This window comes from Bos javanicus, chromosome 19 (genome assembly GCF_032452875.1).
Source record: "Bos javanicus breed banteng chromosome 19, ARS-OSU_banteng_1.0, whole genome shotgun sequence".
Lineage (NCBI taxonomy): Eukaryota > Metazoa > Chordata > Mammalia > Artiodactyla > Bovidae > Bos > Bos javanicus.
In genome coordinates, this window is record NC_083886.1 from 29,462,501 (window position 1) to 29,477,268 (window position 14,768).

The 14,768-nt window shown below is 45.2% G+C and overlaps 1 protein-coding gene across 4 annotated transcripts in view; it reads left to right on the plus strand.

Annotated features, from left to right (window-relative positions):
- Positions 1–10,183: 10,183 nt before the first annotated feature.
- The window catches only part of NDEL1 (nudE neurodevelopment protein 1 like 1), a 41,994-nt gene continuing 37,409 nt past the window's right edge, over positions 10,184–14,768 (plus strand). For all 4 annotated transcript variants that reach the window (XM_061391012.1, XM_061391009.1, XM_061391008.1 and 1 more), the window contains exon 1: positions 10,184–10,268. The gene's annotated coding sequence lies outside the window, so the exon portion shown is untranslated. The remainder of the gene's footprint in view (positions 10,269–14,768) is intronic.

Below are 14,768 nucleotides of genomic sequence, written 5' to 3' on the forward strand. Positions count from 1 at the left end.
GTCATCTTTCTACTGGAGTAGGATAATTGTTAAATTGCTAGCATATGGCCAGCTCAGGAAAGAGGTTTGTGGTTGATTCCTTACTTTTCTGTATGTGCAATCTCAGAATACAGGCTTCAGAAAACAACAGTTCTTAATGACAATGTCAGCAATTTGAATTTTTTTCTCCTTTGGATTATGAAAGTAATCTGTGTTCACTGTAGAACATTTGGAAGATACAGATAAACACAAAAAAGAAAATATAGCTACTGGGGCTTCCCAGGTGGCGCCAGTGGTAAAGAGCCCGCCTGCCAATGCAGGAGACGTAAGAGAAACAAGTTTGATCTCTGGGTCAGGAAGATCCACCGAAGGAGAGCATGGCAACCCACTCTAGTATTCTTGCCTGGAGCATCCCATGGACAGAGGAGCCTGGCAGGCTACAGTTCACGAGGTCACAAAGAGTTGGACGTGACTGAAGCGACTTAGCACACATGCATGCATGCACACACAGAGACAGCTACTAAACACATCTCTTTTTTCCCCCCTTTAGATATATACTTATAAAAATGCAGAGTCATTTTATTTTGTATTTATGCTGTCGACTTACTAATCATAATTTGTTCTCATATTGTTATACAATGTTCTATGACAGTCATGGCTAGCCAGTCTTCCACCGTGTACAATCATTGAGTTTACTCGTTTCCCTTTGGACACTTAGGGTCTTACTGGCTTAAAATTTACATTAACAAGTTCCTCTTTTGATCATGACCCCACCTAACCTTGTTTTCCACTGACTATCTGCTTAGCAATCTCTTTTTTTCGTGGGGAAAGGATGAAGGTAAACTTTAATCTTTTTCTGGTTAAATTATGACTCATTCCAAATTAATGAATACAGACTCATGGAGATTTTCTAGCACTTTTTTTTCTGTAGGTCAGAGGGACAGATGGTGAAGGGTCACCCTAGGATTCTCATTAGATTCCTCCACAGCTTTCAATTAGACAGAAAATGATGAGTGACAAAAGCACCAGGGAGGAGAGATGTATGCAATGATGAGAAAAAGAAATCGATCGGGCAGGCCTCTGAAAAAAATCATCCGAGAAATAACAGCTTACAAGAGAGAATCTGAAAAACAAACAAGCCTGAGAGCTGGGGAGCCAAATTCTGTCCCTGAGTCTGCCACTAGCTGTGTGCCTTTGGGCAGGTTGCTCAACCTCTCTGGTTTCCTCATTGGCATTCCTCATCTCAGGTTGATTTCTACGTTCTCTTGTGTCTTTTTAAGTACAGACTTTGTCACACTAGCTGTGTGACCCTGGACCACTTGCTCAGCCTCTCTGGGATGTGGTGTTCTCATCCGTAAAGTGGGAACACTTACAGCTACTTCATAGCATTGCTGTGAATGGATATGTGTAATCCACTCATCACAGGGCCTGTCCCAGATGAAGTATCTAATAAATGAAAGCTATTTTTATTGCATGTCAATCATTATGTAAGAGGAGGGCCATTATATCATCCCACACCCTGTGGATGGAAAGGACTCTGTCTTCTTAAAAGCCATTTCCAAGTCCAGTCAGCAGCTGGGACACAAGCCAAGGGGCACAGTACAAAGTCACCACCAGCACAGACCTCCCTTTGTAGCGTATCCTTCCCTGAGACCTGGATGCTGTCCAGATGTAGGTCAAGTAAACACCCTCTGCTCAGCACTGATAAGTAGGATGCATGAATGTTGGTCCACAGGGGAGGCAATAGGAAACCCCACTTTCCAAATATAAAATATCCATGAGTGTAGCAGAAGGGGAACTGAGCCCTAAATGATATGAATCACCGAGGGAGGGATGCTATTAAGAAAAAGCTGACATCCTTTCAAGCTGTGATTAATGACCACAGAGACAGGAGGAAGAAGTCGTGGGTGTAGCCTTGCTCTTTGCTGCTGGTGACTTCTTGGACAAATTACCCTCTTCTGTAAAATCAGGAGGCTGGATTTTTGTTCCCCAAAGGACAGTCTGTGTACTACTGGTGGCACGCACAGTGATGTTATGTGGTACAGAGATAAACATTTGACATCTTGATAGTCGTGTATTTATGAAATAGTAGGGAAAATATGACTAGCCATCAACTCTAGGATTTCATAGATATTATTTTTATAAAGTTCATTATTTATTTTGTATTGGGGTGAAAGTGAAATTCCCTGACTCTTTGCGACCCCATAGATTATACAGTCCATACAGTGCATGGAATTCTCCAGGCCAGAATACTGGAGTGGGAAGCTGTTCCCTTCTCCAAGGGATCTTCCCAACCCAGGGATCAAACCCAGGTCTCCCACATTGCAGGCGGATTCTTTACCAGCTGAGCCACCAGGGAAGCCCTAAGTTCGTTTTTTAGAAAGTGGTCTGAATCAAAGAAAAATTCAAAGATGATATGCAGAAATGGCAAATATTGTGAAGGTGGTAACGTTGGAGCATGAGATGTGGTAGGCAGCATAAAAGCCCCCCAAAGATGTCTAGGTCCTAATCCTCAGAACCTGTGAGTATGTTACCTTTTATGGCAAAAGCACTTTGTGGTAGTGATTAAGGATTTAGAAATGAGATGATTCTGTCAAGAAAAGTTCTCCAGGGACCTTCACTGGTGAGCCAGCATTAGGAATCCTCCTTGCAATGCAGGGGATGGGGGTTCAACCTCTGGTGGAGGAGCTAAAATCCCGCATGCCATGGGGCAATTAAACCCACACCATGCCTAGAGAGTCTGTGAGCTACAGTGGAAAGACCCAGCATGACACCACAAAGATCTGGGTGCCACAATGAAGACCTAACACAGCCAGATAAATAAACAAAAGGTCTCTGATCTCCTGCCTAGAGGGTACAGGCTGGCATTCTGGGAGACCATCAGGGAAGGAAGCTGGGGTCTCATCATTTGACATTCAGCCTTTCAAGAATCCCATTCCTCTCTCTTGCTTCCTTTTATATTGCACTAACTTAGCCTGGCTCGAGCATGCCCAGTGGGGCTTCCCAGGTGGCTCAGTGGTAAAGAAACTGCCTGCCAGTGCAGGAGATGCAGGAGACACAGATGTCATCCCTGATCGGGAAGATCCCCTGGAGAAGGGAATGGCTGCCCACTCCAGTATTCTTGCCTGGAGAATCCCATGGACAGAGGAGCCTGGCAGGCTACAGTCTATGGGTTGCAAAGAGTCAGACATGACTGAGCTACTGAGCATAGTATGCCCAGTGTCCCAGGTCTGGAGCGTCTCTGGTTTAGTTTCCCCAGAGAATGAACTTCCTCTTCTTCCCACTGGGCTGGATTATCTGGATGGGCCCAATGTAATCAGAAAGGTTCTTATAAGAGGGAGGTGGAAGGAGTCTGTGATAACAGAAACAGCTGCTGGGGTGATGCGGCCATAAGCTAAGGAATGCTGTGGCTTCTAGAAGCTGGAAATGGCAAGGAACTGATTCTTCCTGGAGCCTCCAGAAGGGACCAGGCCTGCCAACACCTTGATGTTAGCCCCGAAAGTCTCACTTTGGACCTCTGACCTCCAGGACTGTAAGAGAATCAATGTGGGTTGTTTTAAGCACTAAGCTTGTGGTAATTTGTTACAGCAGCTTCAGGAAACGAATACAGCAGACATTAGATGCACTGGAAGGTGATTTAATCTGCAGGTTCAGCGATTCCCTGGACGCAGCAAAGGGATGTTGGCAGGAAGGAGAATGTCCTTGGTCACTGGCCCCCATCCATCTAGGACTGGGCTGGCCCTGCCATCACATTGGGCAAACTGGCCAAGGAGAGGGAGGGTCTGAGCGCCCCCAGGAGGGTGCTTGGCACCTGGAAGACAGGGTGGGTTCTGACTCACGGGAACTATCAACATTGTCATCTGGTCCAACCATCACATTTTACAGAAGAAATTGAGGCTCAGAGAAGGGAAGCAGAGTCACCTGTGATGGGGCTGATTTGGCAGAGAAGAACAAACACCTGAATTCCTGAGGTGCTGGGAGGGAGGAGTCGCAGGTGGGGCGGGGCTGGCGTCTCACACCAGGGTGGGGAGCCTGAGAAGGGGTGGGGCCTGCACCTTTGGCTGGGGGTGGAGGGTGGATCTTGCCACCCTTTGATCACCACCTCTGTGTCTGGGGCCTCTTTCACACTGCTTCCTCTAGCATCTTTTTATCAGGGTTTTAATAACCATCTGTCAACATAAGACTTTGGAAAGTTGTTGAAACAGCAAGATGCTTGAAGAAAGGGTTTCCTTGCTCCCCGCTTATCCTGCCCCCAGCACTTTAACGTCTCCTCTTCTGCCTGGCCTGCACCCCTCCTCATTTGCTTTTCAGAGAAGAGACACTTCTACTGTAATTAATAGCAAACCTGGGATGTTTTATTTCTGCATTTAAGCATTTATGGATCAAAATTGGCCTCTGTGGTCAGGACTCTCCTGAGTAAAGCCTTTTCTGCTAATTTTGAGGGGAAAATATTTTTTCATGTAAAGGCCCCCAAGCCCCCTTGTAATCTTCAAAGAGGAGGGATTTCCCTGGAGGTCCAGAGGTTAAGCCTGTACCTTCCAATGCAGGGCATGCAGGTTTGATCCCTGGCTGGGGAGTGAAGATCCCACTTGCCTTGAGGCCCAAGGGCAAAAAAAAAAAGTAAAACAGAAGCAATATTGTAATACATTCAACAAAGACTTTAAAGATGGTCCATATAAAAAAAGAGATCTTTAAAAAAACAAGACAAACCCCCAAAGTGGACATCAAGGCCTGTGTTGTTTTTATATAGAAATAGATGAAAACTAATGTGAAATTTCTTCTGAGATCCCATGGGTTGTCATTTTACCATAATAGGTTGTAATGATAAATGGTCAAGGTATCATTCCCCTAACATTAGACAATGGTCACCAGGCAAGTGATCCCTGGAGAAGCAATCCTTACATTCCAGATTAGTTACGGATGACATCCCAGGTGGTTCTACCAAAGTCCCAAATATCATTATGCTGTCAGTTAAAAGATGTGCAGAAGATACGGCATCGAAAAGATTGTAGGGGGGTTCCCTGGTGGCACAGTGGGTAAGAATCTACCTGTCAATGCAGGGGACACAGGTTCGATCCCTAATCCAGGAAGATTCCACATGCTGGGGAGCAACTAAGCCCGTGCGCCACAACTACTGAGCCTGTGCTCTAGAGCCTGTGAGCCGCAACTACTGAGCCCTTGAGCTCTAGGGCCTGTGCTCTGCAATAAGAGAAGCCATAGCAGTGAGAAGCCCGCGCACCACAATGAAGAGTAGCCCCTGCTCACAGCAACCGGAGAAAAGCCCACGTGCAGCAATGAAGACCCAGCGCAGGCAAAAAGAAAAAAAAAAGTTTCCTTAAAAAAAAAAAAATTGTAGGGTGGAAGCTTTACACCTGTGGAATCAACCCATACGTACAGGAGAGAATAACATCTCTCCTGAGAATAACATAGGGAGTCAGAGCGGAAGGACTTTTTTTTTTGGCTGCACCACATGGCTTGTGGGATCTTAGTTCTCTGACCAGGGATTAAACTTGTGCCCACAGCAGAGGAAGAGTGGAGTCTTAACCACTGGACCACCAGGAAATTCCTAATTGCTCATTTTTTATTAGAGGAGTTTTTAAAGTTGAGAGTTCTAAATGATAAAAGTGCTCTGATGAAAGAAAAAAAATAGAGAAAGCAGAAGAGAGCAATGAAAATAACTTATTCACTGCAAGTTTTTTATTCTTCAACAAATGCTAAGAGCCTACCACATGCCAGGTGCTGTCTTAAATGCCATCCTAAATATAAAATATTGAAAAGCTCTGACTCCTTTTTTCTTCCTCAGTACTTATCACTGCCTGACGTGCTAATGTTTTTTAATTTTTGGTTTCCATTCTTTCTCTTCCCTAAGCTTGTTTTGTTGCCTGCTGTATCTCTGGGGCCTAGAACAGTGTCAGACACTCAATTATATTCATTTAATGGTTGAATTAATGATCATTTATTCCTGGTAACTTTGACTCATTGGTTTACTGGTCATGGGAATTTGGGTGAATTGCCTGATGACAATCAGCTCAGGTTGCTGGTAAGAAACACTCCATTTTTCTTCCTAGCCCTGTCATTCCATTAGAATGGTTTGGGAGTAGGCAAAACTGGTGCCACCTTGTCTGTGCAAAGGTGTATGAGCAGATACTGCTTTTGTCTGGGGACAGTCACACTGTTTATGTAGGTGTGATGTTAACAGCCCTTGGCGTTGCCAGGTGTTAACCCAATTAGCAATTAACAGTGTTGTGCCAGGCTGTTCCATGGAGGCGGCTGTCACTCTGGGGTGTGGGTAGGGACCATGAAGGGTTGGGGTGGGGGACGGGGCTGACAGTGAAGACCGGCACTCAGGGGAGTGTAGGCTCTGAAGCCAGGAAGCCCAGGAGGCTATAGACAGTTCTGGAACGGGAGGAGTCTGCTATTCAGGTAGGCTTCTGGGGAAGAAATGGGGCAGCCCCAAGAAATTCATGGGGCACAGCAGGATCTCAGGTTCCACTAACAGGGGAAAGAGACTCTGGTGACATCAGTTCGTGCCCCTGGATGAGGACAAGGGTAGCTTTCCTTCCAGCTACCAGTAACGGGGGCAGCGCCCTGGGAGGAAGGCCTTTTGTAGGCTCAACCTAAATTGTCCTCATTTTTCACACCTGCAAGAGCCCTTTTCAAGGCCCTCAGAGCGGGGACTCTACCTCCCCCCTGCCCTGCTCTGGCTAGGGCAGAAGCAGGCTGCATTTTCAGACATACCACGCAAGGGAAGGAATGGCAAGGAGGTTTGGAACCTAAACCCCTCATAGCAAATTCTCAGCATACCCATGTCCTGCCTTTCTGTTGACTTAACAGCCAAATTCTGATGGAAGCACTGATTGGGAGTCTGAGTTGCTTTGGATAATTGGTGAGCTCTGTTTGCTTAAGATACTACCAAAGATGCAATAAAAGCAACAAATGGAATTTTCTTTTCCCTTTGGCACAGGGATACCCTAGGCTGAGCTGTTGATGGCTGGCTGGGTCAAGGGTTAGGGACCCACCAGAAGTGGGAATTTTAAAAAGTTATTTAAGAAAATATTTATTTGGCTGCATCAGGTCTTTTGTGGCATTCAAACTTAGTTGTGACATGTGGGATCTAGTTCCCTGACCAGGGATCAAACCCAGGCCCCCTGCATTGGGAACAGAGAGTCTTATCCACTGGATGACCAGGGAGGTCCCTAAAAAAATATTTTATTGAAGTATAGTTGATTTACAATGTTGTATTAATTTTTGCAGTACAGAAAAGTGATTCAGTTTTTTATATATATATATAATACATACATTCTGTTTCATAGTCTTTATGAAACCATTATGGCTTACCACAGGATATTGAGTGTAGTTTTCTGTGTTATACAATAGGACCTTGTTGTTTATCTGTTCTGTGTATATATGCAGTTTGCATCTGCTAATCCCGAACTCCTGCCTCCACCTTTTCTCCCCTTGGCAACCACATCTATTCTGTACATCTGTGAGTTTGTTTCTGTTTTGCAGATAAATTCATTTGTGTCATATTTCAGATTCCAGATATAAATGATATGATGTCTCTTTCTTACTTCACTTAGTGTGATAATCTCTAGGTCCATCCATGTTGCTGCAAATGGCATTATTTCATTCTTTTTTATGCCTGAGTAATATTCCATTGTATGTGTGCCTGCATAGATCTATACATAGATCTCTCTCTCTATATCCAGATTATATCTAGATATCTATCTCTACATATCTAGATATATATACCATCCCTCCTTTATCCATTCATCTATTGATAGACATTTAGGTTGTTTCCATGTCTTGACTATTGTGAACAGTGCTGTTAGGAACATAGGAGTGCATAGAAGTAGGCATTGAAAAAAATTAGTTTTTGGGTTTTCATTGCTACACATGGGCTTTCTCTAGCTGAAGCTAGCAGGGCCTACTCTCTAGTTGCAGTGCATGGTCTTCTTATTGCCTTGGCTTCTTCTGTGGGGCACGGCCTCTAGGGCATGAGGGCTTCAGAAGCTGCCCTGCAGCATGTAGCACAGGGATCAGAACTGTGCCTCCTGCATTGGCAGGTGGATTCTTAACCACTGGATCACCAGGGAAGCCCTGAAGTGGGCATTTTTGAATCAAACATGGACTGGTTATTCCTTATCTTGGAAGGGTAAATTTACCATCTGGGTCCAGGCTGGGTGGGAGGGGCAGTGGCCTTGGAAGATGATGCCAACACTTTCTGCAGGGCCTGGCCTGCCATTAGGTGACTCAGTGTGTTTCCCAGGACTTCAGCCAGGGACCAGAGTTGCAGCCTTTATTTTTTCCTCTTGGGGTGGGACTTGTCTGTCTTGGCACCAGATCTGCAGGAAGGCCTCCCTGCTTACTCACCTCTGGGGCTCTGCTTTCCTGGCTGGGGCTGTGCTCTGGAGGATGAGATCATAGGCTTCTGTGATGTCCCAGGTCACTGGGCGTGGACTGAGACCTGTTTGGGTTTAAACCTCAGCTCCCCTCGGCCTCAGTTTTCCAACATATAAAATGGATGTAATAATTTCAGTCTCACAAGCTGCTTGTGAGGAGATGTATGTAAAGCTTTCAGCACAGTTCTCTAGCCCAATAAATGGTAGTTATTAATAGCCCTCTTTTTTTTTTTTTGGCTGTGCCACATGGCATGTGGGATCTTAGTTCTCCGAGCAGGGACTGAACCCGTGCCCCTCCAGTGGAAGGGCAGGGTCTTACCGACTGAACCGCCAGGAAGTCCCAATAACCCCCCTTCTTTAGTGGAAGTACAGTAGTGGTTAACAGTCTGGTTTCTAGAGTTAGACAATCCAGACTAGGTGGGTTTGAACCTTAAGTCCTCTTTTTATCTAGCTGAGTGACCTTGGGCAATTCCATCTTGCTGAGTCTCGATTTCCTCTTGGTAAACTGGGAGTAATAACGGTCCCTATATCATGGGGTCATTGTTAAGAATTAAATTATGCAAGCTAAGCATTTAACACAATTGCCAGTATATACAAACGGTAGAACAAAAGCAAACTAGTCTTATTATCATGAGCTTTTCAGAATCTAGTTCAAGGTGTCAGCTTTCCTACAACCCCATTAATTATTTCTTTGATTTTCACTGACTTGGATACCTCTTATAATCTATCTTGCGCTGTTCCTGTTTATGTCCATGCCCTCAAAAATATAACTGAACCTCTCAGGCTCACCTTGTTCTCACCTTGAAATCTGTCTTACACATCACTGTGTCCAAAAACCTCATATACCCAATCCCAAGAGCGCTGACATCACAGAGAATTATGTTGTACATTACACAGCAAAAAGTTCCAAAAATTGTCTTTAAAAACAGCTCTATTCAAGTTTCCCCTCCCTAAGCAGATACCCATCATTCTCCTTCTGAGCTGGTTCCTTTCCCCTCTCTTCCTTCTCCAAGGCTCCTGGGGGGAATATGTATAAATGAAATGGACTCCATTAGTTGGAGGTCCTACGGGAATGAACACACACACACACACACACACACACTTACATAAATATACGCTTAGGTATATAAAATATACAAGTGGAAATATGTGTATTTCCTTGGTGCCCTCAACGAGTTCAATCAACAAATATTTGAACGCCCACATGGCACCAAGTTATCTTCTGGGAGACAAAAGGAATGAGGTTCCGATTCTCATGGAACTTACGTTTTACTGGAGAAAGACAAGAAGTAGTATAAAATTTCAGCTAATTTCAGCTAGCGGGATTGCTGTAAAAACAACACAGGTCTTTGTCAGAGTGATGGGGACTAGGATACGCCTGGTATTCTACTGCGTGGTGGAGGTGACGCGGAGGTGAAATCTTATTATATATGGGAACACTGAAACAGTCACTTGCGGGACTCGGTTAGTGGCTGAAGATGGGGAAGCAGGTTGTCACCCACGGTGATGCCTCTTTCCCGAACTCAGAGCCTTTCCAGGATACCGCGACGGTCGCAAACTCACCTGCGCAGACGGCCGCCGCCTGTTTAACGTCAGCCCGTCGGGCCTGGCCCGGCCCCCTGTGACGCCATTCTCCCGACAGCCCCGCCCAGGCCGCCCTCACGCTCGCGCGCATGCTCAGAACCCCGCCCCCGTGCGTCACAGAATGGCCTCGGACACCCAGGCAGCCCCTGACGTGTCGGGGAGGAGCCGGGCGCGGAGGTACGCGGAGTGGAGCTCAGGGCTGCGGAGGGGAGCGGAGCTGAACGTCTGGGCGGGCCTGGCCTGGCCAGCAGAGCGGAGACGTCGGTCGAGCGGCGGCGAACATGCGCTTTTGACACATTGGAGGTGAGTCTGCGGTGCGGGGCCGCTCCGGAGGGCGCCGGGCCAAGCCGGCTACGCCTTAGGCCTGTCCCTGGGGAGCCTGCCAGCCCGGAGGCTGTGTCCGAGGCCGGGCCGGGCCTGGGTTCCGGGGCGGCCAGTCCGGGGGTAACTGTTCCAACCGCTTTAACTGCCCCTTCCACGCCCTGGTCCGAGGTGTGGCCCACCGGGGGCGCCTGGAAGGAAGCGAGCCGGGCGGTCTCGGGAGGATGTGCCCGCGTCCGGGGGAGGGGTGAGAGGTGGCGGGGACGGAGGCCGGGACGTGGCACCGTGGGCCCGGGCTCTGGTGGCGCAAGGAGCGGCTCCGTTGAAGGTGGCAGCGGCGAGCCCAGCCCGCCCCCCTCCCCCATCCCTTCATCAGGGAAGGTGGTTCGGAGCCGGGTTGGATTTTGAACTCTCCTCGCCTCTTTTCCGCGGGGGGTCGAGGGCAGAAGTTGCCCACCTTTGGCTCCGCTGGCTTTCTGACTGTCCGCCTTAAACTGCGGACACTTCTGGAGTTCAGAAACGTGTCACCAAACGGGTTCGGACTGCTTGTGGTCACCTCTTTTTTTCCCCCCGCATTGGTAAGCAACAAAGTAATCTTAAGTTTGCTGAGGAATTGAGGATTCTTTCAGTGCTGATAATTTCATTACGTTTCTGTAGCGCCTTCACAGAACACTCTTGCTCTTTTGTAACCTCGTCACCTAGTTTTAGTGGTTGTGCCTGGTTCTCATATTGGTTCTCATTTGACGGATGGGGGAATTGAGAACAGGTCGGGTGGGGGCTTAAGTGATTTCTACTGTGGACTCTCCCAACCCGTGAGGGGCTTCATGTGGTTCAGGATTTACGATTCCTAGCTTGGAGTTCTGGTTTCTTTTAGTGGGATTTTTCTACCTTTCTCAGGTAGAAAGCAAAGTAGAAAATCTGGCTTGCTAAAAATATACCAGAAGCTAGTAGATTTATTCAAATATTTTTGAGCAGACCCACCTAGGATAAGAACTGCTACTCAATTATAAGAGAAATTCTACGCTGAAACTTGTTCATGGTTGCTGGCTAATTATTTTGTCGGATGAGTTGTGTTGCTTTTTATCGGTTTATCAAATAGGGCACTGGCTTTGCTAAATCATGAAGTTGGTGAAGTAAAGCAGCATTAGATCATGTGTTGAAGAGAATCAAGGGGAACTAAGATACCTCTTCTGAATCTTTATTAAAGTTTAAAAGATCAGAAGGAACAGCAACAACAAAAAACCTTTGGCTAGTCCTAGTTGCAATTTGACCTGGCCCAGATAGAAATCTTAGGAAGCATTTGTTTTTTAGTTTTGTTTTGGCTTTTTAAATTAAACTGAAATTGGATGAGGAACACTTAAGTAGAAACCTCAGTAAAATCTTAAGAGCTTGCTTTCATGACATCTCCAAAGCTTATTTTTATTTGCATCTTAAGTCATGCTGGGATAAATTTGGTCACTGAAGCTTAAAATTGCTTCTGACATAAGTTTCTGACCACTTCATGAGGTAGAAAAAGAAGTTTGATAGTCAGGACCAAAAGGAGGGCCATATTTATGACTGACTTAAGAGTTTAAAATTCTGTAATTGTCACCTTTGAGAGTAGAAGAATTTTGGTAAAAAAGTATTGGTTATCTGTGGTAAGTTCCAGAATAACTCTTCCAGTCTCACTAGTTGATTCTATAACTATTAACAAGGAGGCAATATCATATGAAATGGATTTTCTTAGCATTGTGCAAAGAATAGTTTCTTTGTAAATATAGCATTTAAGACAGGCAGTTTTATGCACAGTTGCTAGGGATCTGAAGGTCACACACAGTACACCCCATGTAAAAGTTGTCATCATTTTGGGATTCACACTCCATCCCTGTGAGACAGGATATTGAGGGAAGATTTGGGTAGTGGGGAAGAGTATGTAGTTATCTACCTTCATTTCAGCTTCAGGAGATTACAGATGTGTCATTAAAGCATTTTTTTTGGTAGCAGTGTAGTTTTCTGTATTGGCTAATTTTCTGTGGCCTAATATCTCCAGTTACATAGTTTCAAACAACACATCTTCCTGCTCTAACTTGAAGCAAAATGAACAGATTGTCTTTATACACCCTGAGAAGGCCTGTTGAATGTCTGCAGTGGTGGCAAATTTTTATTTGTGAAAAACCCAATTTTTGGAAAGGATAAGTCTGATGAATAAAATTAGAGTGATAAAGCTGGGTAATACCAATTAGGAAGCAGTAGAAATGAGATGTGACCACAAAGAAAGGGTTTTCTGTTTATTTCTTAATCTGGCTCTTCATGGCTGTTCCAAAAGAGATTTTAGAGATGTTTTCAGTAATGGTGGTGTAACTGAAATATGCACAGAACTTCTGGAGGTTTGTTTAATTTTAAGGAATCATTTGTTTTAAATTCTGAAGCATTGTGGTTATACTTCACAGGCCTGCAACTGAATGACCAGTTTTTAAGAATAATTTAATGAATTTATGCTGTGTTTACTGTGTACCAGACTCTGTACTTAGTACTTGCAAATATTAACTCCCTTAATCTTCTTTACAACCCTATTTTAATTATTATCCCCATTTTACAGGTGAGGGAATGGGTCATTGAGTGGTTAAGTAACTTGCTCAAGGTCCTGAGTAGAGGACTCTGATTGAAATCTGGGCAGTTTGGCTCCAGAGTCTGGTCTCCTAACTGCAAGTCCAGTTAAAAGCCCAGACTGAGCTACTCCTACCACCTGTTACCCTCTTAAGTGTTTTTAATTGGCTTTTTCTGGAAAAGCTGGTCCTTTAGTAAAAGGCTTCTGGCCTAGATTGTTAGAAGGACCAATAAGCGAGTTCTAAAAGTAGCCTGTTAATTAGAAAAAATTTAGTCAACATTCAGTTCACATAAGATTCAGCAAAAAAAAAAAAAGCATAAGCCTTTGTGAAATAAAAACACATTAAAATAATTCTGCTAGAGTCATTTGACTTTGAGCTAAGTAGTTAGACAAGGAGGGTATGAGAAATAGAACTAGATGCTCAAGAAATTTTACAGGAAGGGCTATGTAAAACCTGAGTTGCCAGGGAACACTGATGGAAAAATTTGATAGTTGTATTAATATGGCCCTATTTGAGAACCAGAAAACCAGGAACAAATGGATACCTTATAGTTTACCCACAGGTGTAAACAGTGAGATTGCTCAGGGAACCATTCTTAACAGTCTTCAGAATAGTAATTGCCGTAGGTCTTCTGATACTGTATAAATGTGTCAACAGCTAAAAGCCTCATACAGAAAAGTCTGAAACTGGGCATGTGAATGATAACATTTATAGATAAAAACAACTCTAACCGTATTTGTAGAAGGGTTGGCTCCACATTCAAATATGTTCAAGTAAACACTAGATGGGCTTCCCTGGTGGCTCATACGGTAAAGAGTCTGCCTGCAATGCAGGAGATCCGGGTTCGATTCCTGGGTCAGGATGATCCCTGGGTCGGGACGATCCCTTGGAGAAGGGCATGGCAACCCACTCCAGTATTCTTGCCTGGAAAATCCCATGGATGGAGGAGCCTGGAGGGCCCCAATTCATGGGGTCGAAAAGAGTCAAGATACGACTGAGCTACTGACACACTCAAGTGTTAGATGCCAAGGAAGGCATCTAGTAGTCCTTACTGCTACTGCTACTGCTAAGTCACTTCAGTCGTGTTTGACTCTGTGCGACCCCAGAGATGGCAGCCCACCAGGCTCCCCCATCCCTGGGATTCTCCAGGCAAGAACACTGGAGTGGGTTGCCATTTCCTTCTCCAATGCATTAGGGACTTCCATAAGGACACTTCCACATGGTCACCAGAATCAAATGCTGCATGCTAACAGAGGGAGTGCTGGAAACTTTAAAGAATCCTACCCATGAATAAAACGTTGATATGCCGAAGTAGCATCAGTTCCTCGCCTTCAGAAAGGCATATATGTAACCCGGAGAAAGTCCAAAGCATGACAACAAAAATATTTAAGGGACTGAGATGGCTGTCAAGTGAACATAAAGCTAAGAAGACGTCTGGGCTGAGTGACTCTCTGGGCGCAATGGACTAGGCTTCATCTTGGGTGGTTTCTTCTTTGCAGTCCTGGGTTGGAGCCACTGTTTCTTGCACCCTGTGCCGTCCAGTTCTTGGTTTTCTCTCTTCTTTTGTAGCTGTCTATACACTCCTCTAACCCTCCTGAGGTGTTTTATGAGAAAAAAGTAGTTCTCTCCTTTCCTGAATTATGTTTCCTCTAGGTTCCATAGGTCCTTGGATTTTCTTACTTATGCTACTGGCTTTTCTCATTTGTTTGGTGGTTCTTGGTTGTCCATATATATTTAAGAATTTAGAGCTGGGGAACTTCCCTGTTGGTCCAGTGGCTAATACTCTGCACTCTGCATTCCCAGTGCAGGGGGCCCAGAAATGTCCATCCCTGGGTTGGGAACCGGCTCTCACATGCTGCAACTAAGATTGAAGATCCTGCAGGCTGCAATTAAG